The following is a 26,358-nucleotide window of genomic DNA, read 5'->3' as shown; positions in this document are numbered from 1 at the left end:
CTCTGTTCCTACCGTCTGCTGCCCCGCACCAGATCGTTCAAATCCTCACAGCCTCTTGTAAGCATGCGCCTGCTTGGCAATTCTCTAATATTGAGACTGTCTTCACAGACAGAAGGGAAATGGAGATTTAGAAATGATTCATTTCTTTTTATCAATGTATGCTGCCAAACTCAAGATTCTAGTCTCTGAAGAGTCGCATTTAAGGCAAAATTCCAGCCTCTACCATAAAGTCAGTCAAATCATCTCTATATACCACATCTGGGTCTCCCACAGATGGATTTAGAGATAGACTAATCCTTAAACATCGGATGCTGTTGAAACACAAAACATCCTTTATTATCCAAGTTACAAACTTCAGGCATAAGTCCTTTAAGACCTAGCACCCTGTATCTTCGGAGAAAACATACCCAGAATGCATGTGCCTTAAAGTTACTCAGCCTTATTTTCCTTTTGTGCCAAGGTTTTTGAAACCAACAGGATTAAGTTGCAGATAGTTGGGTGTTATCCAGATCTTTATTTTGACTCTAAAAAAGGATTGAAGAAGGCTTTGATGAAATGGACATAGTGTTAGCATTCGATAGGAGCTCAACTCCAGGGGAGAAGCCTGTCTTCAAGGAATAGAACAGTGTATTTTGGTTGGTTTTCTGGCCTGTGATTTCAATTTACTGACGCTTTAGTACATGGCACAAAATAAAGAGTACAGGAGTTATAAAGCTTGGTGAATGTCATTAAATCTATAAATCCTTTTCAGTTATTGAAGAAATACTAAATAAAATTAAGTGAGGATAAATGTTTCCCAAGCTTCAATTCCCAATTTAGCATCTCGTCTAATTGCTTCCCGCGTGGACTATGTCGATAAGAATAATGATGTTAATCACATGGTCATTCCGTTGAGAGGTTACAAAATAGGGTGCTACGGTATTTCTTCTGGAGGAACAGTATGTAATAAAGTACGTGATAAAGTACCAGTACTCACTGAAGTTTGCTGTCCCTCCTTGAAGGAACTCACAGTCTAGATTGGGTTTTAACACAGAAACTCACACAAAGATAACTACCACCACCAGGGACTCGGTAAGCACTAAAGAAGTACCATGGGTAACAAATGCCAAGGGAGCTTTTCAGATAACAGAGATCTTTGCGGCCTGGACAGCCCAGGGAAGGCTTCACAGAGGAGCAGGAACGGAGACTATGCTGAGAAACAGAGAGAATTCAAGCACAGGGAGGGAAGGGAGACTGAGAAGGGAGAAGGCAAAACCAAAGGGGGCCAGATGCTAACACTCAGAGCACAGAGTGCTGTGGGTAAACCGAGTGTTTGGAGGTGAAAATAGCGGGCTTGGAGGAGAGAAAGGCTAGAAGAGAGAAAGGCAGGGAATGGTATTGTTTGGATTTATAGGAAAGAAAATATAGATCATTCAACATGTAATATGGAGATACAAGAAAACCTAGGCGTCATTTTCATGTGATTTGGGGCAAGACTCAACCTCTGCTTGCCTCAATTTCTTTGCCTATAAAATGAAGATCATAATATAGTAATAATGACACCAACGTACAATGCATTAAATGGATATAAACCTTTCATGTTAGCCAGGACCCCCAGTTTACATTTTAATTTCATCTAATATCCCATTTCTATGTTGATTTATTCAGTCTCAAGTTGTGACATCCATTTGGTGAGACTAGATACCCCCAAACCAGCCATGGCTATGTCTTTTTAGAAGATCAACTGAGGGGCGCCTGGGTGGCTCAGATGGTTAAGTATTTGCCTTCGGTTCGGTCATGATCTCCAGGTCCTGGGATCGAGCCCCATGTCTGGCTCCCAGCTCAGCAGGGAGTCTGCTTCTCCCTCTGCCTCTCCCACTGCTTGTGTGCTCTCTGTCTCTTTCTCTCAAATGAATAAATAAAATCTTAAAAAAAAAAAAAAGATCAACTGAGGGGAAGGGGGAAAAAATCAACTGAGGAGTTGAAGCCAATACATTCTCCCCATTGGCCAGTAGGAGGGAAGAGGTGCTGCCAGAGTACGGCTAGGTCCAAATTGAGTCAGTCCCTGGAAGAGATCACACAATTTACCCACTGACATTCTCATCCGAGGGCGGCCAGGAGGAGAAAAGGGTTATGGGGTCCAGATCAGAGGGTACCCCCGCTGGCACCTTCTTGTCCCCATGGCCAGACAGCCCTCCAACTTACTGTTTGACATTCCTGATCAAATGCGTCAAAGGTGGTGGGTGCCTGGAACATGGACTCCGGTTTTGTGGGTTCCTGGAATGGCTCTGACAGCAGCAGCAGTGACTCACTTTCCAACCTTGGCACTCTGTCAAGAGCCCCACAGTACAGAAGAGTCCCTTCACCCATTTCTTCCAGAGCATCTTGATTTTTAGTAATGCCTCTCTCATCCCTGTTGCACATCAAGCCATAGACTCATGGAACCGCTTACTTGTGACCCACTTCGTTTTGTTTACTTAAAGATTGTTTTCGTGACTTTTAGAAAGCCATGCTTGCATCTGGGATTTGTAATTCTAAGTCAGAGAAAGACAGTTGTTATGTATTGTTTAAAATTTGTTTAATAAAAAGGAATTTCTTTGAAAACATCAGGCCAAGCTTATGATGTAAATTTACTGTCTGTAAATTTACAGTGTAGTGACAGAAACTATAACACAGTATGTTAATTGATCAGTGTTGTAAGAAACATTCACTACAGCAATGAAAGAGTATATGGTGTTTTGTTTAAAAGACATTAATTCAAGATGAGAAATAAGATGTTTTTCATTTGCGTAATTTTCCCTTTTATGGTGTTTTTTTTCTTTTTTATCCATCTATATTTACTGATTTTACTATAACAAATAAAAATGTCTTACATGATTAGAAATGTAGAAATGATGACTTCAGACTAGCCAGCAGGTGATTTTCAACTGAAAATTTCATCTCTCAACACCAAAGATCTTTCCTAGCCCTTCCTGCAGATCTAGAAAGGTGACTTCAGATACGTTTCTGAAGCTGAGCAAGCCCAAGTCTGATATGATAGACTCTTCTCTTTCTGATCCATTTAACATCTTGTAAGACTCATCAGAAATTAATCTCAGCTTTTGACTCTGGTCCTTTAGAAAAGGAAAGGTGAAGCTTTAAAGGAGCACTTTTCTTAAGTTCACAGTTCACATTCCCGTAGGGCTCAGGGAAAAAGACAGCAGGTCTTTTCAGAGACCTCACCTTGGTTTTGTGTTATGTAAATTCTACCTAAGTAGAATTTCCTAGTACAAAGCAAATCCAGGGACTTGAAACCTATGTTGCTCCCTGGCATCAGGGGAAAAGCCACTTGGAATAGTATTCTAATCACCTATTCACTAAAACATTACTGAGGATCTATGCTGATCGCTGTGGGGAAAGGCAGGCAGAGAATACATCCCCACTCTGCCTCCAAAGAGCCTAGGCCATAGAAGGACAGATAAAACTTGAAACATACCCTACCATAAGAAAATTGTCCAATGACACAAGCATGGTGTGGTCATCATTAATGCCTTTTCCCTGATGTTTCTAGGCTACAATCTTCTGAGCATTTGGTAGGATTACTCTTTCCTGCCCCTTTGAAGTTAGCTGTGGCCGTGTGATTTGCTTTAGCTAATGAAATATGAGACAAAGTGATGGGCATCACTTCCAAATAGAAGGTTTAAGAACCAACACACAATTGGGGCTCCTGGGTGGCTCAGTTGGTTAAGCATCCAACTGTTGATTTAGCTTCAGTCATGATCTCCGGGTCGTGGGATTGAGCCCTGCGTTGGGCTCTGCACTCGGCGGAGGAGCCTGGTCTAAGATTCTCTCTCTCTCTCTCTCTCTCTCTCTCTCTCTCCCTCTGCCCCTCCCCCACACCATGCGCGCTCTCTCTCTCTCTCTCTCTCCCCCTCTCTCTTTCTCAGGCTCTCTCTCTCTCTCAAATAAATAAATAAATAAATAAATAAATGTAAGAACCAACAAAGGATTCACTACATCTCCTTCTTCCTGCCACAGTGACCTGTATTATTCCAGTCAGCGAAGGCTCTGGCAACCTTGAATATGAACAATGTGAAACAGAGTTCTGCCAGCCTGCGACGGACACGTAGTGTGGGAAAGAAATAAAATTGTCTGGTTTTAAGGCAGTAACAATTTGGGGTTGACTATTTCTGCAACATAACCTAACTCATCCTAATTAATACACAGGAAATTCACAAACGTTATGTTCTACACTCTTATTATCTCTATTTTACAACTAAAGGCACTGAGTCATAAGAAAAGAAGCTCATCCATGGTAGGTCACATGGGGATTGTTATACCTATACTCATTTTATGTTTAAGGAAACTGAGCCTTACATATGAAGTGACCTCCTAAGTTCACACAGTCAGTAAGTAAAAGACTCAGTGCTCAAACATGTTCTCTTTTCATAATGCCTTGCAGTAAGTGGTTGTGGCCAAACATTATGAAAAGAGAACATTTTTGACCTAATAGAGGCAGCTTTCAAGGAACTAGGATCTGCCATGGGCTCAGAATGATCAAGTTTGTTAAGAATGAAAGGGCTGGAAAAACAGCATTACCCACAGGTGGAAGTGTAAGAAGACCATTTAGCAACACTGGATCCAGGTCCAGATAGAAGGGTAGTGGGAGAGGATTCAGAAAAGGCAGACTGGGGACAGTTTATATAAATCTGTGAGTGTCATGCTTAGGAGTTTTATCTGCAGGCAACTGGGAGACGTCAGCTGACTTAATGAAAATGGTGGTTCAGCATATTAATTTAGCCACATCTCTCAGTGTAGACCAGAGTCAACAGGGACCCATTAAACCATTCCAGTGATAAGGTTTAAGGGCTTGAATAGCATTTTAGCCTTTGCAATAGACGGGAGAAGAATTCTAGGACGGGGTTCACTGATTGGTGGAGGACAGACAGATGGTAATGGGTATGTACATATCTGTGTTCGGTAGAATGCTGCTTTATAATTGTGCCCATGGGGCTGCAAAATCTGATACTACAGATATTACAAATATTCTAGTTTACTAGCAGCCAAGACCCAGGAATTCTAGAAAAATAGACTAGTGATATAGTCAGGAAGGCATGGATTTTCTTAAAAGATTAGCTTGCACTTACTACTTAAATGACCTTGGGAAATTTGGTTTAACCTTTAAAAATGTCAGTGACTTCATCTTTTAAAATAGAGTTAGTAATACCACCCCAAGGGATCAAACATGCTAGTATATACAAGGACCTTGCAAGGTACCTAGTTCATAGCAGGCACTCAGTAAATATCAGTTTCTTCCATTAGCATTCCAAACTAGATGGAGGTGCATATTATTATGCAATGTTGTTTAATACTCCCCGAGAACCTGCAATGTGGATTTATAAATCTTGAATTGGCAAAAATACTCTGCAAATACTCATTTTTCCCAACGTATTTTTTTCTAAAATCACTTACTACTAACTTAGTATTATTAGCAGTACTCTAAGAATTAAAAATTTTAGACAACACAGTAAAGTTGCTCCTTGACCACTTAGTGACATAGAAAGCGCTGAATTAAGAACCACGAAAGGTCATTAAGCCTTTCCCCAGTTTAGAAGACATCTCATAACAAACATCAACCATCATGAGCAGAATGAGGATCAAAGAGAAGAGGCTAGATGTACTACAGCTCCTTTCAGCTATTCATCCAAGATAATAATACTCAACTGTGGGAAATACTCATCTGTTGTAACTTATGATAACCTGTTATTGCTACCTCCTTACCCAATGTGGATACACATAAACTTGGGCAGAGAAGCATTTAAAAGAACGGTGATCACAGGATATCAAACAGCCATATAATCACCAACAAAGTCTCTTTTCAAGGAAGCAGTACTTGGGGAAAACAGTCTTTTAATAGCAGAAACACACCAATCCTGGCAGATACTGAAGCCCATGTGCTCAAGAATGAGTCCAGGTTTACATAACAAATACTAAGCAAATACACATTGTAAATATGTTGGGTTCCTGTGCATTTCACTAATTCCCATAATAAAATCATACATAGTTGCTACACACATTTTAGACACTAATTTTGGTACCTACACAATAGACTTACTTTGAAATTCTTCATCACTGTAGGAAGGAATTTCAGAAAGTATGCTGCTGCTGCTGCTGCTGTGTGTTGCTTGGTGCTATCAAATATAACTTTCTTAAAGGCTTGAGAAGTTCTCAGTTTCCAGGGCGATGGCATAAAGTAGCTGCAAGAAATATTACAAGCTTAATTCATTTTTGAGCCATCAATTGACATCGAGGCAAATAATTGGGTAAATAAATATTATATGATTAACATAAATTCCCATGCCAGATAAATTAAATAAATTCCTCACATACATCCCCATGCCAGAAGTGGAAAAAGGCAATCAGTGGTTCTGGAACATTTACTCGAGAGGTTCATCATGTGCATCTTACAAAGTAGAACTGAGCTACGAATCTCATCTTTCCTAAGCAGAAGAACCTTGTCTTCACTAGACCTTGACATGTTCCAGAAGGAAGAACCAGGTCACCATATCTTCTGGATACCAAAACGTCACCGCCTAACCACTCTTGTTCACTGTGGCCCAACACTCAGTTAGAAATGGGCGGGATATTCTACCAGTGTTTCATCCAGACGTTAGTCTCTTCACTACCTAAAGGAATCAACCTGTCCTAACCTGGAATTCAAATGACAGGAAAAACAAAATAGTTCTGAATAGCCAAGCAAGTTATCCAATATCCTTGTGTTTATTAGATACCTAATAACCAGGGGAAGAACATGTTCTTTAAATTGTGAGATTCTTTGGAATAAACCTATTGTGGTTTAATGAGGTTTCCCTGTAGTTCATCTTCATTGAGCTTATTTTAAAAGAACATCTGCAAAGAACATCTCTGACTTTCAAGAATCCAACTGTTCTCATCTCTGTCATGTTCGTTGTTTGTTATCACAGGTGTAACATGTTTTTCATAAAAGGTAAGTACAATAAAATTGATTATTCTATAATAACTAAGAAAAGGAATAGGGAAAAATTAAATCCTAGTGGGAAAAAAGATTCTGTCCCACTAATGGCATTATTATTAATAAAGCATGCAAGAAGGAAACCAGAAAATAACTTGTTAATTAGAATTGCTTCCAAGTAAGAATTTTCCAAAGGATATCATAGGCTTCGGTCATGACTGGTTCTTAAATTATATACGTTTACAAGCACTGTGGTATTTTTTAAAGTTTACCAATAACCTAAAAAGCTCGGGGCACATATACAAAAAATAATTTTTAAAATGCCACAAGTAAATTAGATTCTGTGGTAAAAAGAAAATCGAAATTTTAACTACCCCATAAAAGAGGAGGAAAGAAAATAACCCAGCTGGATAGTCACAGAATGCCAAACCAAAACTATATACTTCTGTCCCATGCCCTGAATGCCAAAGAACTTGGGATGAAAACAACCACACATAACCACCGTGCCACCTTCTACCTTATACAGCCACACTGTTGGCAGACAAACCCCACACGTGGTGTCCCAGCAATAATCATATGTGTAAGTCTGGTCGACCACTTCTTCAAACACAGGAATGACCTATAGGCTTTATCCCATCTTTTCTGATGAGAGAGTCAATGTTCAGGTCTGAAACTACACCCTAGCCACTTCCTATCCTCAAACACACTGGCCAGCAAAACCTTTGGGAAACGGGCCAAATGGCGATGGAAACCCTACAACTTCAATTTCCTTCACTTCTGGTCCAGTAATTTACCAGAACTGTAACCAAGGAGTGAAATGCACTGGTTTGAGTTCCAACTTTTTTTTTTTTTTTTTTTTTTTTTTGCTTTCCCTCTCCCTACCCTCTGGTAGAGATGGCAATGAACAGTCAAACCTCCAAGAGGCAGGGAGCCAGGTAATAACCATAAGCCATGCTGGATGATCTCCCTTAGATAATCCAGAGACAGCTGTGACTCCTGGAGGAAGCCAAGAACACGAAGCACATAGGCTCCTATAAGACCAGCTGAGCTCCAGCTGGAGGCAAAACCCTTTGTGGAGGAGATCAGGTTGTAGGACTGGATAACCAATAAGACACCTGCATTCTTTTTTTTTTTTTTAAAGATTTTATTTATTTATTTGACAGAGAGAGATACAGCCAGCAAGAGAGGGAACACAAGCAGGGGGAGTGGAAGAGGAAGAAGCAGGCTCATAGTGGAGGAGCCTGATGTGGGGCTCAATCCCATGACGCCGGGATCACGCCCTGAGCCGAAGACAGATGCTTAACCGCTGTGCCACCCAGGCGCCCCGAGACACCTGCATTCTAAATGCCTCTAGTCCTTGTATTTACTTTTTGTAATGCCTATAGTCCTTTTACATATCAGATCACAGAGCATGGTGTGACACATTTCATCAAAGGCACCTGGGGCAGAGGATACAGAGAAGTAGAGGGCTGGAGAAGCACAGTGAATAAGTTTCAGTAGTGGACAACCTTTTACATCTACTTTTCCAAAGTATACGAGGAAAATTGCTACTTGATTTGTACTAGATTTATATCATAATAAATACAACAATGTCAATAAAGCTCAAACAGGGCCCCTAGCTTGAGTAGACGGTCAATAAATGATATCCACTGGATTTATTCATTCCACATGCTGACTGAGAACCTACCATCTGCCGGACAGTCTGTTGGACACCAGGATTAAAGAGATTAAAAAACCTATTTCTTGGGGCGCCTGGGTGGCACAGCGGTTAAGCGTCTGCCTTCGGCTCAAGGCGTGATCCCAGCGTTCTGGGATCTAGCCCCACATCAGGCTCCTTCGCTATGAGCCTGCTTCTTCCTCTCCCACTCCCCCTGCTTGTGTTCCCTCTCTCGCTAGCTGTCTGTATCTCTGTCAAATAAATAAATAAAATCTTTTAAAAAAAAAAAAAAACCTATTTCTTGCCCTCAGGAATCTCTTTAGCCCCCATGATGATAAAGGTCTTCCAGAGCAAAACAAAACCAGAAACATCGTTAAGAGCATGAAAATGGCCAAACTCCAAGACTGTGTGCAATTCAATGTAGAAATGCTTCTGAACAGGTCAAAGGAGGCACTGTCATCACACCATCTTACCGTTGCACATCTTAGCATACAAAAACCATGGCTTTGTTGATTAACATTCCTGATGGTTGAGTACAACCACTTCCTTCCATACTTCATGATACTATACTATTTCAGAACCAGGAGGAACCTAGAAACATTGACTCTTCATTTCAGAAATGAGGCTCCAAGAAGTAGAGTGGCACACCCAATCTCAAGTGCCTATTAACACATCAAGTGCAAAATAAGGCAGGAGAACTTGGGAGTGAGACAGGAAGGGAAACATATTATTGGCTGAGGGCTATTTTGTCAGACATTATTGTTAGGCTATCAACATCTAATGCTTACAACAAAATACAGCAAGGTGGGTATTATTACCTTGGTGAGGAAACTAAGGCTCAGATAGGTTAAGTGACTTGCCCAAAGCCACACGGCCAATAAAGAGGAAAGCATGTTCATTCAACACCTCACAATGCTATCACAGCCCCCCTTTATCGAGGCTGCTCTTTCTACAACTGGCTCTTTGGAACAGAAGTCAGCTCCCCCTCCTTGGTAGGCTCTTAATTGCTGCTGACGTTGAATCTTCAGGACTGGTGTGATGAAAAGAAAAGAAAAGAAAAGAAAAGAAAAGAAAAGAAAAGAAAAGAAAAGAAAAGAAGGAAGGAAGGAAGGAAGAAAGAAAGAAAAGGAAAGAGAAAGAAAGAAAGAAAAGGAAGAAAGAAAGAAAGAAAGAAAGAAAGAAAGAAAGAAAGAAAAGAAAAAGAAAGAAAGAAAGAGAAAGAAAGAAAGAGAAAGAAAGAAAGAAAGAAAGAAAGAAAGAAAGAAAGAAAGAAAGAAAGAAAGAAAGAAAGGGAGATGAAGGAAGGAAGGGAGGGAGGGAGGGAAGGAAGAAAAAGGAAAATATATTCACTAAAAGTTCGGGATCTTTCCTAATCTAGGAAAGCTGATACTGCTCAGATAACTTCTCTCCCTCACTGTATGCTTCACAAGGTTTTCCACAGAGGTCTAATTCTCATTTTCACAGTAAGCCTCAATAGTCACCATGTGCTAGTATTTAGCTTCAAAACCTCAAAATAATCAATCTCTATCATATTATTGTTCCTCGGCTGCCAGAAATCTCTTCAGAGGTCTTATTGGAAATGTTAGTAATCCTTCAAAATGCCGACTGGCAGCGTTCTCAAACTGTCCCGTCACATCATCTCTAGCACGATCCTCCACGAATGCGTCCAGGAGGAAGCCTTCACTACACGGGTGGGATTAGCTACAGATGAGTGGCTGTAATCTATTTAAGAGGTCTCTGGAAATGCAGAAAGGAAATCGCTGTATACTCTATTCCCTCAAGACAAAGTCTGTTTACAGGAATTATTGATTAAAACTATTAAAACAACTCCCGTACAGCCGAGTGCCTTCCTTTCAGTGATCATAGTCACCAATAAAAGTGGTGGTTAAAATATACCTTAAAATAGGTACCGCATCTACATTCGAAAATACTTTCAGCAGAGCAGGAAATGTTGAATTGTTTTGACGGCAGTTAAGAAAAAGCAGTTAAAAAAAAAACCAGCCCAGAGAGATTTCTTACCTTAACTGCCATACATGAGACTGCATCACAAAAATGTTTTTTAATTTACTAAACTGTAGAAAGAATGGAGAAATTAGAAGTCAATTATCCAGATTCCTAAACATGTCCTGCAGTCACCAGTTAATTGTTTAAGCCTCCACTTCCTTTTGTCCGTGTGTTGGGTTGGAAGCGAGGAGGAAAAGAGAAAGGGAACACATAGAAAACAGATGTGGAAATAAATATTTATCAACACAAAATCTTGGCAAACCTTGATCTTTATATTGCCCTCACACTGTATTTTCCAAGTTTTCGCATTTCCCCAAGCCCCAAAGAATTCATAGCTAGAGAAGAAGTTAAAAACCTTTTATAGGTTTTCCACAGAGTTAGGGAAGCTTCTTTGGAGAATTCTGATGTCTCCCCCTTAATCTAATATTAATAAATGTTTTTGACCCAAGGAATTTCTGCCAGAGAATGGGAGAAATAAAAGGTTCATTTAGCTGGTTTGTCCTGTCCTTGGACTTCCAGGCAGAATAAACAGCACCTTGTGACAAAGGCGGACCACAGGCTGGCGGAGCTCCAGGCAGACACTGGGGGATGCAGTCTGTTTATCAGACAGCACATTGTCTTAACCAGGATGTGGTCGGCCTTTGTAACAAGAAGTATGCAAATGAGTTTCCCAGAGACCCAACACCCTGCTCCCCCACCCCCGCCCCCTCCACTGGTTCCTTCAGTAGACATAAGCTAATGGTGGCTGTCCTGAGAAAGGAACAGAGTCACAGAAAGACAAGGCAAAAGGAAGCATCCAGAATTAACCAGATTAGCCCAATAGAACTTTTCAAGAAACACACCACAAAGAAGACAACTCCAAACCACCCTGCTCAAGAGGGGGAAAAAAATTGTTTTAAATAGGATTGCATGTTTTTTTAATGTTCAAAAACTAGGAGAATTTTTAATCTGGCTCATTTATTCTCAGCGCAAGCAAATGCAACGAGGCTTTAAAATGCTCCATTTTCTCAAAGGAATATTGCATCACCAGACGCTTCAGCAAAAGGCTGTCCAGAGTATCTCTATGACCTTTAGTTGCCTCATACATAAAATGGTGCTAATAGTGGTACCTGTGATATTTGATCGCTGGGAGGATTAAATGAGGTAATGAATAGCAAACAATGTAGCACCATGCCCAGCACATAGTCTGGGCCCAGAAAATGTTAACAGGTTTTATATTATGCACATTATTTAGCGATGTATCATAAAAGCACAAAGAATAAGAAAAGTACCAGAGGAGAAGGATAAGAGCGGGAGAGGCAATTATGGAGAAGAAAGAACAGTACACCATTTGCCAGTTTAAAGAGTTTAATGAATTACTAGTTTGTATAGACTTTGGAGTCAGGTAGGCCTGACCTTACATAACCTTGGGAAAATTCCATAATCCTGAGTCTCAGCTCTTTACCTGTCATATGAGTACAACGCTTACTTCACGGGTTATGAGAAGTGAATGAGACAACACATGAAAGTGCCTAGCCCAGTGCCAGGCACACAGAAGCCGCTCAATAGTGGCAATGATTTGTTTGTTTTATTTACACAACCCTGTGGTTGGGTTCAAATTCACACTTTGTAGCGGTGAGATGTTAGGCAAATTACTTAACCTTTCTGGGCCTCAATTTTCTTATCAGTAAACCACGGAGCATCCCTCACCAGGTTTGCTACGAAGATTAAAGAAACTGCAATGCCCTTAGATTAGTTTCTGGCACTAAAAGTAGACTAGCCATTATTGGTGGTAATCGCAGTCTAATTTTTTACTTGATGTATACAGTTAATCTCATTTTACTGCTAAATTCAGTGAGGCATGGGATGGCTAGTTGACATATCTGTGATCAAACGGCCATTTCTGGCCATTAGAACTGCACTGGGTATCTTGGTAAACTTTCATATAATCCTAAGCACTGACATTAATCATGCCTCATTATTTCAAATGATTTCTTCAAAGTAGGCAAATAATGGTTTTCTCTTGATGGTTGGGTTCACCTTCTTCCAGTTCCCTCACATCATCTGTCACCTGTGAATCAATCTCTCTCTTAGCCAAAGTAAAGGAACAGAAAACCAATATCAGAATCATTTTAGGAAAAAAAAAAAAAATCCAGTCTGACAGATTTCAGTTACTCAGTATGTTTTATATTGAAAATGTTTCATCTGGCTACCTCCACATTTCTACAAGCACGATGCCAGATAACCTAGATAAGGAAAGGTGGATGGCCCAACAAATACAGTCGTTCCCCCTTATCTGCAGGGGGATACATTCCAAGACTCCCGGCAATGCCTGAAACCACAGGTAATACCAAACCCTGTACGTACTGTTTTTTCCTATAGAAACATACCTATAATAAGGTTTAATTTATAAATTCGGCATAGTAAGAGATTAACACTAACTCATAACAAAAGAGAACAATGATAACAATATACTGTAATAAAAGTTACGTGAATGTGGCCTCTCTCAAAGTATCTTATTTTACTGTACTCACCCTTCTTAGGATGATGCGACATGACAAAATGCCGGTGTGGTAAGATGAATGAGGCGAACGAAGGAGTGCTGATGTAGTGTGAGGTTACTACTGACTTTTTTTAGATTTTATTTTTAGGTAACCACTACACCCAGGGTGGCACTCCACCTCACAAGCCTGAGATCAAGAGTTGCATGCTCCCCCGACTGAGCCCGCCAGGAGCCCCCGACTTTCTGATGGTAGGTCAGAAGGAGGATCGCCTGCTTCTGACCCGGTTGTCCCTGGGTAACTAAAACCACAGAAAGAGAAATCACAGATGAGGGGGCTACTATATACTAATGAAGTAATGAAGACATTTCAGGCTTTTCTGATATATTTTAATACAAAAAAATTCGTATAATATAAATAAGATGCTTCATTTATATGCTTTCCTAGCCAACCCCCCCATACCTGTAATATAAAACGTATCATGCTTTGTCGTGATTTCTTTCATTTTCCCAAACTTCCTAACTATGGAGAATTTGAGAGGAGTGTCTCTGCCTTATTTGGATCCGTACCTCCTGTGACTAGCGCATAGACGTGCGGCGCCAGAAGACACTTTGCCTGGGTTCAAACCCCACCTTTTCCATTTAATAGCCATGTGACCCTGCATACATCACTGAAATTCTCTGTGCCTCAGTTCTTACAACTATAAAATGAGGGTAACAATAGTATCAGCCTCATGAGACTGCAATGAAGATTAAAGACTTACTACATGGAAAGGGCTTAGAATAGAACCAGTTTAAAGAATCAATAGCAGAGGCTATATTCTTTCACCACTACTCTTATCATTATTAGTGATAACTGACAGGCATGTTCCTACTCGTGTACAGCTCACTTATTATTGCTTGAGACAGATAAACAAATATATCAGTAAGAGTAATCAGGTAGCAATGTGCACTGTGATGAACACAGAAAAGGGGAATGTGATAAAATGCAACTGGAAAACTATTTAGATTGGATGGTCAGAGAAGCCCTCTTGTAAGGATGTGACAATTCAAAGTTATACCAGGAAGAAGCCAGATTTAAGGAGCCATGGAGAAAACATTCCACAGACAGGGGAGACTAGCCCCAGAGCCGTAAGCAGGAAGGAGCTTGTCTAGTTCCCAGAGCAGAAAGAATGTCAGTGTGGTTTGGCCAGAGTATAGTCAGCGAGGAAGAAAGGAGTAGGAGATGATGCTACAGAGGTGGGCGGGTGGGAGCTAGAGAATACAGTCCATATAGAATCAGGGAAAGAGTCTGAATTCTATTTCAAGTGTGGCGAGATGCCTTTGTCAAGTCTTGCAAACTTAAGATCTCATTCATATTTTTAAATAATCACTCAGGCTGCTGTGTGGTTTGGAATCAGGGTATAAATTTGGAGGCTCTTGCATTACTGCAGACCAAAACAAAACAAACAAAAAGAGGGCAGCTTATATTAGGATGGTAGTGGTGGAGACAAAAAGTAGATGGAGTTGAAGATAAAATTAACAGGATGTGCTGATGGATCAACAATGTAGGTCACTGAGGTAAATATACTTATTAAAGGAACAAGATGTTCAGATTACATTGTACATTCCTAAAACAGTGCTTTAGGTTTATCTCTAATTTAAAGCACAAAGCAACTCAGATAAGTCAAAAGTTCTAAAATGGACATAAAAAGAGATAAAACTACAAAAAAAAATTCCAATAAGTATGGAGGAAAGCTGAAAACATCAGAGCTGGTGGTCCTCTTCCCCCAGCAGAAGAGGAGACTGCGAGTCCTTAAGGAAAACCCTTCTTACTGCGTAGTGCCTTACAACATGATGTGGAAAAAATAAGTGATATGGATTGATAGAGGAAGGGGACTGGGCCCCTGAACCTGGGGTAGTGGGTGACTCCTCAAAGTCTGTGTGTAGAATGAGAGGAACCCAGAAGTTCCCATGTGTCTTAGTGACGGGCGCGGAAGAACTAGAGGCTGTTGCATCACCAGAGACCCTGTGTCAGAGACAGCAGAGACCACAGAATATGAATATTACTCAATCCAATGCCCATACACCCCAAAGCCCAGAGAGGCTCAGTCCTACCTCGACAGAGCCTCACAAAAGAGACTAATAAGGACACAGAGAACGGTGACAAATCCATGTCACTGTTATCCACGTTATATAATCCCACCTCATATTCCGAGATGCCACCTCGAGGAGATGGAGGGAGAGGAAAGGAGCATCCAAAAAACCCGAGCATTTACCCCAAAGAGCATAAGTAACCCTAAGGTAACTAGGATACCATTAATTGGGAAGTTCCAGTTTTCTTCCTTTCTAGAAGAGTAAAGGCTTATGAAGAGAATTAGCTCAAATATAAGAAATAAAGAAGCTACAACCTGAATAGACATCTTCCCAAAGAAGACATCTTTCCAAAGAAGACATCCAGATGGCCAACAGATACATGAAAAGGTGCCCAACATCACTCATCATCAGGGACATGCAAACCAAAACCACCATGAGATATTACCTCATACCAGTCAGATGGCTCGTACCAGAAAGACAAGAAACAACAGGCATTGGTGAGGATGTGGAGAAATGGGAACCCTCGTTCACTGTTGGCAAGAATGCAAACTGGTGCAGCCACTGTGGAAAACAGTATGGAAGTTCCTCAAAAAATTAAAAATAGAATACCATACAATCCAGTAATTCCACTACTGGGTATTTACTCAATGAAAATGAAAACACTAACGCAAAAAGATATTGTCATCCCTATGTTTGCTGCAGCATAATTTACAATAGCCAAGATATGGAACCAACCCAAGTGTTCATTGATAGATGGATAAAGAAGATGTGCTACACACACACACACACACATATACACCATGGAATATTACTTAGCCATAAAAATGAATGAGATCTTGCCATTTGCGACAACATGGATGGAGCTAGAGGATATTAGGCTATGTGAAACAAGTCAGACAGAGGAAGACAAATACCATATGATTTCACTTACATGAGGAAACTAACAAAACAAATGAACAAACAGATTCATTGATACACAGAACAAACTGGTTGTTCCCAGAGGGGAGGGAGGAAGGGAACAAACAAAGGGAACTGAGAGGTACAAACTTAGAACAAATAAGTCACCGAGATGAAAAGTACAGCATAGGAAATATAGTCAATAACATTGTAATAACGTGGTATGGTGACAGATGGTGACCACATATATTGTAGCGAGCACTGAGTAATCTATAGAATCGTTGGGTCAATATGTTGTACACCTGAAGTTAATATAATGCTGTATGTCAATTATACCTCAACAATAAAAAAATAAATAATAAAAATTAAAAGCTACGATTTTCTATGTTCATCTAATTTATAATTATTACATTTGTAACACTATCATGAATGTTGATCACAGTATTAATATGAAAATTAATTTGCAAAATTAAATTCAAACAAAAGTGTTAAACAAAACAAAGAGGAAACTATGATAAAGAATACAAGCCATGATGAGATTATAATGTTCTTTATGCACAAAATAGTTATATTAAGACTCATAACACATAGACTATAGGAAATGCAAAGAAAAGTAGATTAAAACATAATAATAGGAGACTCAATAACACAATATTAGCCCACGGAAAATCAACTTAGACAAAAAACAATTCAGAATGTTGCATTTCAATTACACAATTGATGAGCACGAACATGATGGATACGTAGAACTTGCTATCCTAATAAAAATAATTCACCTGCTTTACAAGAATTCATGGGGTGGTTATAAAATTCTTAACATAAATAAAACAAAAAGAAACTAGAAATAGCACCACACATATTATCTGACTATGATGTCTGGTGATATTAGACTATAAATAAAGAGGAAGAAGAGGAGAGAAGGACAAGGAGAGGAAGAAAGTCAATCTTATGAACATTAAGAAATTTACTTTTAATCAACACATCAAAGAGAAAATCAAAACTAAAATTTCAAAATATCTGCAAAATAATAATAAAATACATTATATATTTTAAAAATATGGGTCAGGCTAAATTCTTACAGCTAAATACAAAATCATAAACACATTACTAAATGAGAAAGAATAAAAATAAATTGAGCATTCAAATCAATATTTAGAGAAAAAACAACAAAATAAAATTAAGGAAGTGTAAAAAGGAAGAAAAAATATTATGCACTAGAAAAACAAAATTGGGGGTGCCTGGGTGGCTCAGTCAGTTAAGTGTCTGCCTTCAGCTCAGGTCATGATCCCAGGGTCCTGGGATCGAGGCCCAGGTCGGGCTTCTTGCTCACTGGAGAGTCTGCATCTCCCTCTCCCTCTACCTCTGCTCCTGTGTTCTCCCTCTCTCTCTCTCTCTCTCTCTCTCTCTCGCTCTCTCTCTGATTTGCTCACTCTGTCTCTCAAATAAACAAATAAAATCTTTTTTTAAAAATCTCTTAAAAAAAGAAAAGAAAAAGAAAATTAATTAATGATACCAGAATACCAAAATAAAATAAATAAGAGTATTAGTGACAAATAAACTCCAGAAGTGATTCTTTGCAATAATGAATGAAATAACAAACCATTAGCTGGCCCAACCTAGAAAAAAAAAAAGCTAACAAAATTACAAACAAGGAGAAACAGCCACAAATACAGAGGAATTTAAAGCAATCATAAGAGACAACTTAGATGAATATATTTTGATCCATGCTTTTTGGAGGTGGTCTAAAACACTTCTTATATATTGCATTTCTTTATGGTGTCCATATTATCAATATCAAAAAAAAATGTTACAGCAAAGCAAAAGAATTTTAACATCCTTCAATCAAGAAAACCCTCAAGATAGTTTATATAAAACTTCTGTGGATTTTTGGTCACTGCTGTTGTCAGTGACAATTTTTTTTTTTTTCTCAGCACTTCTCTCACTGACTGCACTGATTACTTCATGGTCATACAATCACCGGGCTACATTTCTTAGTGATTTTATCCTAAATATAGAATTCTCTAATAGGGGCCAAATCTTAGCATCAGCAGGAAATGATATGCTAAGTATATTCTCATGCCTCCAACCATCCCCAAAACTACCGGTCAAATAAATTCCACCAATTTAGCCTAATTAAAGCTAAAAAGTGTCGTGTGTGCTTTAAATGTCAGTCAATTTCGAGGTAATTATACCTGAAGGCAGGAATCCATCAGGGTCCCTTTTTTTAGAATTAAATTCAGATGGGAAGTGAAGGAGTCAGGGGATATTTGCAGATAATTAGTTCCATTCCTATCTTTCTTGGCTGTTTATTGACAGTAAAAGATGCATTTTTTGAAAGATACAGAAAGATGTTTTTGTGTTTCTCATCTCCATTCCATTTGCCAACTGGGTCAATTTCATCGTAAATTTTTAAGGAACTGAGATTTCAATCTGAAGAAACAAAACGCAACCTAAAATATAAGAATCAACCTTTACGTTTGTAGAATGCTTTATAGCTCTCATAATGCTTTCACAGACATCATCTCATTTCATTCTCATACTAGTTCCCGAGGTAACATTATCTTCATCACAGATAAAGAAATCGAAGGTTACAGATTGAACGGGATCAGAATATGCCACCCCAAAATATGTCACTCTGTCATAAGGACTATTTGGAGCTGAAGACAGTTAAGAAACAGCAGACCCAGGAGAAACTCTCTGCCCTCCCCCTTTCTTCCTAAAAGCAAAGCATAAATTTGCCTTTGTGAAGGTATCTTCCTTCCCTTCTCTCATACCAGGAAGAGAATGGCTCTTAATCACCAGAGATGGCTTTTATCACTGGAGATAGCACCCTTGAGTCTGTATAACAAATCTTACTCAAATAACCTTTATCTTCCATTAGTTTCCCCCATATATTTACCTTCCTATAATTTACTACCTCTAGAAGCTCAAATCCCTTCCCCTTTGTCTTATCACTTCTTCACAATTTATTGCCCTTTGTTTAATGGCATATAAGCCCTCAAACCTAACCACTTCTTTGAGTTTCCACTTCTTTTCTGTGAAGTCCCAAGAGCGTGCAGAATAAATCTTTTCTTCTATTAACCTGTCAGTTTAATTCACAAGCCCTAGTCACTAAACTTAACAGGATAGAGAAAATTTTTTTTCTTCCCCTGCAAGAACCAAAACACTTGCTATAAAACTGTACCTCAGCCAGAACTAAGCAAATGTACTGTATGCACAATTACTTTCTCCTCACATACCTATAGCAGACATCACTAATTCATCAAGGCGTTCTTTCTTGCTAAGGCCAGACATTCCCAGAATCCTTCTCAACACAGTTGCCATGAAACAACTTTGCTATACCTGTGCTACAACGTCCTAATAAGGTCCACAGTATATTGGTAGTTTTCTCCCTTTGCTTCAGGAGGAACCCTCCCTGACAACATAAAAGTATCTCTGAATCTCTTTCTTTGAGAATCTTTATTCATATCACTTTATTTTAAAGAATTTTCTGGAATTTTTTTAAATGCTTCCTAAAAATCTGGTGCTACCTTCTACAGTCTCTCACCTAGAATCTGTAATAAACCCTTTTTCACAGGACGGGCATGAGGCAAATTCCTGAGCTACTTCTCTTTGAAAAATCATCCTTTTTCTTGGCTGACCATTCTCAGTGTTAGCCAGAGTACATTCTCTTGATTTCTGGACAAAGCTACTGTGGTACAACAAAGACTCCTCATAGAATTCTCTCTTGAGGACCTATCAATTTGCACACATAATATACATGTTAAGGTATACCAGTTAACTAGTCTCCACATCTACCTCTTTGTTGTCACACCAATTTCCTCAGTACATAAAAATATAAGAACTGAGAAAAAAAAGTGAATCAGAGCTAGAAACTACTGAATAGCCTCTTACTATAAAAATTGTTTTACCTTTACATGCACTACATCAAAAGGTCAAATTAAGTTCATATAACCGTCCCAATCCTTTTTGATATGTTCAGTTTACAGCTTTTATCCAATGAGTCCAAATAAAGTCAGCCATTCACATTGCTGAAGTTTCTTCAGCATCAAGATTACATGGGCTGAACACAAAATTTGAGAAAATGAGGCAGTTGATTATTATTTTTACTGACCAGCATCTTCCAGAGAGCACACATTGAGTTTGCTGCAAGTTCCAGAAAAGGCTTGTATTTTCAGTGTTATTGAAATAGAGGGGGGAAAGATGATATAGTAAAAGAGAGCAAATCACCACTTTTTCCTTCTCTTTAAAAGTATCTATCAAGGGGGCGCCTGGGTGGTTCAGTCAGTTAAGCCTCTGACTCTTGTTTTAGCTCAGGTCATGATCTCAGGCTCATGATTGCAGGGTTGTGAGATCACGAGCCTGCATCAGGCTCCACATGGGCTCAGTAGGGAGCCTGCTTCTCTCCTTCTCCCACTGCCCCTCCCCCCCTCATGAACTCATGCGCGCACGCTCTCTCTCTCTCTCTCTCTCTCTCTCAAGTAAATAAATAAATAAATAAATCTTTTTTTTTTTTTAAGTATCTATTTAGGGCTTCATTCACTTAGGACCCTATCTCTGATAATCAATGATACAAGCAAATTTGTGATGTTAATGGTTTATAATACCTCTTTGCCATGTAAAATACATGTATTTTAGGGGCACCTGGGTGGCTCAGTCAGTTAAGCGACTGACTCTTGATTTTTTTTTTTTAAGATTTTATTTATTTATTTGACAGAGATAGAGACAGCCAGCGAGAGAGGGAACACAAGCAGGGGGAGTGGGAGAGGAAGAAGCAGGCTCATAGCAGAGGAGCCTGATGTGGAGCTCGATCCCATAACGCTGGGATCACGCCCTGAGCCGAAGGCAGACGCTTAACCGCTGTGCCACCCAGGTGCCCCTGACTCTTGATTTTGGCTCAGGTCATGATCCCCAGGTCTTGAAATCAAACCCATGTCGGGCTCAGGACTCAGCACTCAGCGCAGTATGCTGAAGATTCTCTCTCTCCCTCTCCTCTCTCTCTCTAAAATAAATAAACCTTTTTTAAAATAAAAAATAAAATACATGTATCTTAATAAGTCTTCAGCCAAAGAAGCAAGTTTTTCAAACACTAAAGAAAAAATATAATATTGCATAACAGTTTCAGCACCCCTAAAATCTTGCCCTATGTGTGGGTCTATCTGTTCTAAAATTAGAGCCTTGCTAGAAGCTAAAATGTGGAGCAATAATCAAATTCATGAATGATACTTCTGTTTAGCTATTATGAAGGATAATAGAGTCAAAAACAAAGACAAAAATAAGCAGTTATAATAGGACTGCAAGTCCACCCATCTCTTCAATTTTCTAAAACAATGAGATTTTTATTTCATCTGTGATCACCAAGGGAAACTGGATATCCAGACTTGAAAGTAGAAACACCAAAAATAGATCTGATAAAATTAGTCTTACTTCACCTTAGTTTGGGTCAATCCTGTGATGTTGGAGGGGAAAAAAAAAAAAAAAGACTAAATAAAATAAAAATGTTTAAACAGATTCTTCTTTTCACAAGCATTTAATCATTTAACATATATAAATCATTAAAAAAGAGTCATGGTTTAGCTTGGAATGTGTTTGTCACCTGACATCATAGGATTTCTAAAACATTCTATAGGACAACTAACTGTCCCCAAAAGGTGGTTGAATATTCAGAAGTGCTCAGGAGTTTGATTTTAATTTCAGGATTTTTTTTTTTTTTTTGTCATAGACTAGTACAAAAAGAAAAAACACTAAGTAAATGAAAGCAGTCAATCCGTGTAGATGCTTAAAAATTTTAGGTACAACGGAAGAGTACACTAGAATTCAAAGAAACCCTATCTTGACCTTCATCTCTATAGATTATTAGTTTCCTTTTTTAAAAACTGGGTTGCTTCTGATAGGGGAATTGACCCTGAATTGCAAGCCTCACATACTTAAGCTTCCTTGTCTTCTTAACCTAAGGGTTAACTTAAATTTAACCCTAACTCTACTATAAATTGCTTAATGGAGGCACAATAAATGTTGGTTATTTGTGTTAATGATGTAGATGATCACAATATTCTAGACCAGGGTTCAAAGAACTATGGCCCCAAATCCAGCCCACTGCCTGCTTTGTGGAAGGAAGGAAGGAAGGAAGGAAGGAAGGAAGGAAGGATGGAAGGAAGGAAGGAAGGAAGGAAGGAAGGAAGGAAGGAAGGAAGGAAGGAAGGAAGGAAGGAAAGAGAAAGAAAGAAAGAAAGAAAGAAAAGGAAGGGAAGAAAAAGAAAGAAAGGAAAGAAAGAAAGAAAGAAAGAAAGAAAGAAAGAAAGAAAGAAAGAAAGAAAGAGAGAAAAGGAAGGAAGAAAAGAGAAAAGGAAGGAAGAAAAAGAAAGGAAGAAAGAAAGAAAGAACGAAAGAAAGAAAGGAAGGGAAAGAAAAGAAAATTATTGGAACTCAGAACACCCCTCCATTCCATATTGTTTATGGCTGCTTCCATGCTACAAGAGCAGACTTGAATAGTTGGGACAGAAATCCAAGGCGCACAAGACATAGCATATTTGTCCTCTGGTTATTTGTAGAAAAAGTTCAACAACTCTTGATCTAAAATCCCTTAGGAGACATTATATAGGTGGTCATTGTCACAAACAGTTTTCACATATAAGATGTCACAACATAAAAATGTTCTTCAGAATGTGGTGTTTTCTTGTAAATCCGTAAGTCTCCGCTTCATCCTTCCCCTTGTGTCTGAGGCCCTGATGATCTCTTTCTTATCTGACTCCTCTCGGTATCTGTGATTATTCACAAAAGAACAGGGACCTACGCCACCAGTAACCACAATTTAATGAATACTCAGGGAAAGACAATGGTAAAAAGATCCAAATAATGCATTAGAAGTAAACGTTGGGGACCACAATTAAGCTTTTATTCTCATTTTAGATGAGGTATTTGACATAGCCTGTTAAGCAACCTTCTGTGACATTCCTACAGGCCGTTACTTTAAAAACTGAACTAATAAAATAAAAGAAGAAATATGATATACGGTACAGCCTATGATCAGAAAAGCTTGCAACTCTGCCTTAACTAACATGTCTCAGCCAAGTGAATGATAGTGGAACTAGAATAACACAACACAGCCAAAAATGGATTGCTTAGAATTTCACAGTCAAATGCCAGACCAAGTAAAGGATAACGTGCACTGTGTCACAAGAAATCTTATCCCTAATGCATAGCAATTTTCCACATGATATTCTGGAGTTGGAAAAAAACAACCCAGAATATTGATTTTATGGGGTTAATAAATAGGTTTTCTTCTTTCCTCTGCAGTTGTTGCTCTGACATATAATGAGAATGATGGAAATTATCTTTCTTCCCTCAGAAAAGTTGGGGACTATCAGAATTCTGAATCACAAGTCTTCATTCAACCTTCTGAACTTACCAGATGAAACTGAGACCCAAACCACACAACAAGAGGCTAGAGACAGAAACTAAAATTCAGATCTTCTTGACTCTAGTCAAAAATGTTTTTGGCTACATCACCATGGGTGAATTTATCCTCACCTCTTGGGTAGGTCAATAGGTAAGTTCCTTGGTGAAAAAACTGGAAGAGGAAGTTTTGTTACATATTTTTCCTTTGTGGTGATGTTTAAGTTAAATTCTGGGCCCCCAAGCAAAACTTTGAGAAAAGGTCCCATCACTCTTGATTAAGTGCAGAAGAACTGAAGAGTAAACAGCTGTGCAATGAAAAGTCTTTCCCCGCCCCCACGCTCCCCCTTACACGGACGACCTCACTAAGACGCAGGCGCGGCTCCGGTGCTAGTTCGGACCATCTGCCTTTGGAAAAACTTGTAGTTCCCGCTTTGGTTACTGCCACTGCCCCTCCTGTTCCCTAGAGTGCGCAGTAAAGACTAGATGCCTTCTGTATAATGACTGTGGTCAGCTATAAATATAAGGAAAATGAACACGCACCATCTTGCTGTCAAGCTAATTTTAGCTTAGCAGTTTCATTTTAAGGATGCCCAACCTAGACTGGGCACATCACAGTTCAGTCTAAGAAGTTTTAAAAATGGAAATTACAAAACCACAGCGCAGAACCCAAATTGTTCAGATGGTAGTAACTGTGACTGAGATGCTCGGGGTGATGTTGCCAAGAGGAGGCCTTTCAATGCACAGTGGCGAGCTCTTAAACCACACGGATAAATAGATTCGGTCATCGCCGTGAGGTGAACAATAGACCCTATGTTGTGGCTTTGGCTTTGTTGTAATGAATGTAAATAGTTTCCCACCATTCAGCTGTGGACAATGCTCTATGTGTTACAGAACACATGCTGTGGGCAGGTGTGAAAACAGGTTTCTTACCAACTTTTAGGCACCGTCTTCTCCATATTTTACCCTCGCTTTCAGCGGCAGCAGTGTCTTTGACTACTGTTTTCAATCCACAGAACAGCTACAGAATATGTCTGAAGATTCCAGCCTGTTATTTTTCTTCAAATCTGGGTTTCAATCTTGGTTAATGTTTGCCCAGAAATATGTAATTGCAGACTTCCTCCTCATAAACTCTTCCAGAGTGTAGGCTGCCAGGCTCGCAGACTATTATTATCTCTTTGCCTTGGGGCTAACATAGGGTGTGCCCTGCGAGTCACAGGACAGATAACCTGCTCTCTGCCAGGAAGCCTGTATGCTTAGCAGCTGCAGCGAAGAAAAAACACAGCTTGCATGTTTCCAATAATGTTTTTCTTCGCCTTTAATTAAAATTAAACAAATTTTCGCTGGGTCTTTATTAAAAATTCACACCCTTCTTTCAGATAACGCCTCACTTGCTCTGCTTCCATTAGTCACTGTGCTTTGGATGTGCCTACTCCCTCTCCCTCACCCAAGTCACCTTACTGAGGAACTTTTCTTGGTCCATCAAATGTCACTTCTTCTGTGAGGCCCTCCCTGCTTACACCCTCCTCCCCCACCCCCCACCCAACAGAAGCACACACCCAGACACCCAATTAGAGTTTATTGAAGACTTCTGGATGCTACTCTCACACTTTGTTACATTTCTATTACAAAATATCACGGTCTAGCTTCTCTTTTACTTAACCATGTCCCTTCGGTATCCTTCTTCCGCCAGACTGCTCCTCTTACTGGTTTCCGGATTCTGTTACCTCAGTCCTAGGATGAACTTAGTTTTTTAAAATTTTTGTATTAAGGTATACTCTACATATGTAATCTTCTCCCTTTTTAGTTCCATGAGTTTTAACAAATGCATAGGCATGTAACCACCATCACCATCAAAGTATGTAGCAGCCTCATTGCCCCAAATACTCCCCCACTCCCCACGTAGTCAGCCCGACCCTTCACCCCGAGCCCCTGGAAACCACGGTTTTCTGTTCCTGTAAATAGGTTTTGCAGGTCATATAAATGAAATCACAGAGTTTGTAGCCTTTTAAGTATGGCTTATTTCGCTTAGCATAATACATTTAAGTTACCATGTTATTACTGTGGCCGTTCGTTCCTGCCACATTGCTCAGGAATACGGCATTTACGAATATACCAGTTTGTTTACCCATCTGCCAGCTGAGGGACATTGGGTTGCTTCTAGCTTGGGGCAATTGTGAATGAAGTGGCTATAAACTTCCCATTCGGGTTTCTGTGTGAACACAAGTTTTTGTTTCATTCAGATAAATAACTAGAACTAGAACTAGATAAATAACTAGCTGAGTCATACATTAGGTGTCTGTGTAACTTTATAAAAAAACTGCTCGATTGTTTGCCAAAGTGGCCATTTCACGTCACATTCTCACAGCCATCTATGAATTCCAGTTTCTCCACATCCTCACCAACACTTGCTATTGTCCATTTCTCTTTATTTTAGCCATCCTAATAAGTATGTAGTGGCATCTCACTGTGCTTTAATTTGCATTTCCCTAGAGACTACTAATGTGGAACATCTTTTAATGTGTTTCTTTGCCATCTGTACATCTTTGGTGAAAGGTCTATTCAAACATTTTATTCATTTCTCAAGGGTTGTTTGTTTTCTTCTTATGGAGTTTTGAAAATTCTTTTTACAGTCTTGATATGAGTCTTTCTTTTATCAAATATGCGATTGCAAATAGTTTCCCCTAGTCTGTTTAATAGATATTCTTAATATTGATTGAATTGAAAAATTCAATGAATTGAAATCTCAAATATAAATCAGTTCTTTCAAAAAGAACTTATGAAATTTGAATCTACAAATGATGTGGCTAATATATATCTTTACCTCTTCAGATGAGTCAATGAGATGCTTAAAATAACATAATGAAGAAGTTGGTAGTGGTAAATCTAAATTTCTACTTG

The 26,358-nt window shown here is 39.2% G+C and overlaps 1 long non-coding RNA gene across 1 annotated transcript in view; it reads right to left on the bottom strand.

Moving 5' to 3' along the window:
* Positions 1-11,442, bottom strand: part of LOC103661815 — a 214,824-nt gene extending 203,382 nt beyond the window's left edge. Inside the window, exons 1-2 of the long non-coding RNA XR_005833881.1 lie at positions 10,626-11,442; positions 6,074-6,215 (exon numbers count right to left, since the gene is read on the bottom strand). This is a non-coding gene — a long non-coding RNA (uncharacterized LOC103661815). The remainder of the gene's footprint in view (positions 1-6,073; positions 6,216-10,625) is intronic.
* Positions 11,443-26,358: the final 14,916 nt, after the last annotated feature.

The sequence above is a fragment of the Ursus maritimus genome, unplaced genomic scaffold (genome assembly GCF_017311325.1).
Source record: "Ursus maritimus isolate PB19 unplaced genomic scaffold, ASM1731132v1 scaffold_11, whole genome shotgun sequence".
Taxonomy (NCBI): domain Eukaryota; kingdom Metazoa; phylum Chordata; class Mammalia; order Carnivora; family Ursidae; genus Ursus; species Ursus maritimus.
The sequence above is the reverse complement of the archived record's forward strand: the minus strand, read 5'-3'. Positions and strand labels throughout refer to the sequence as shown.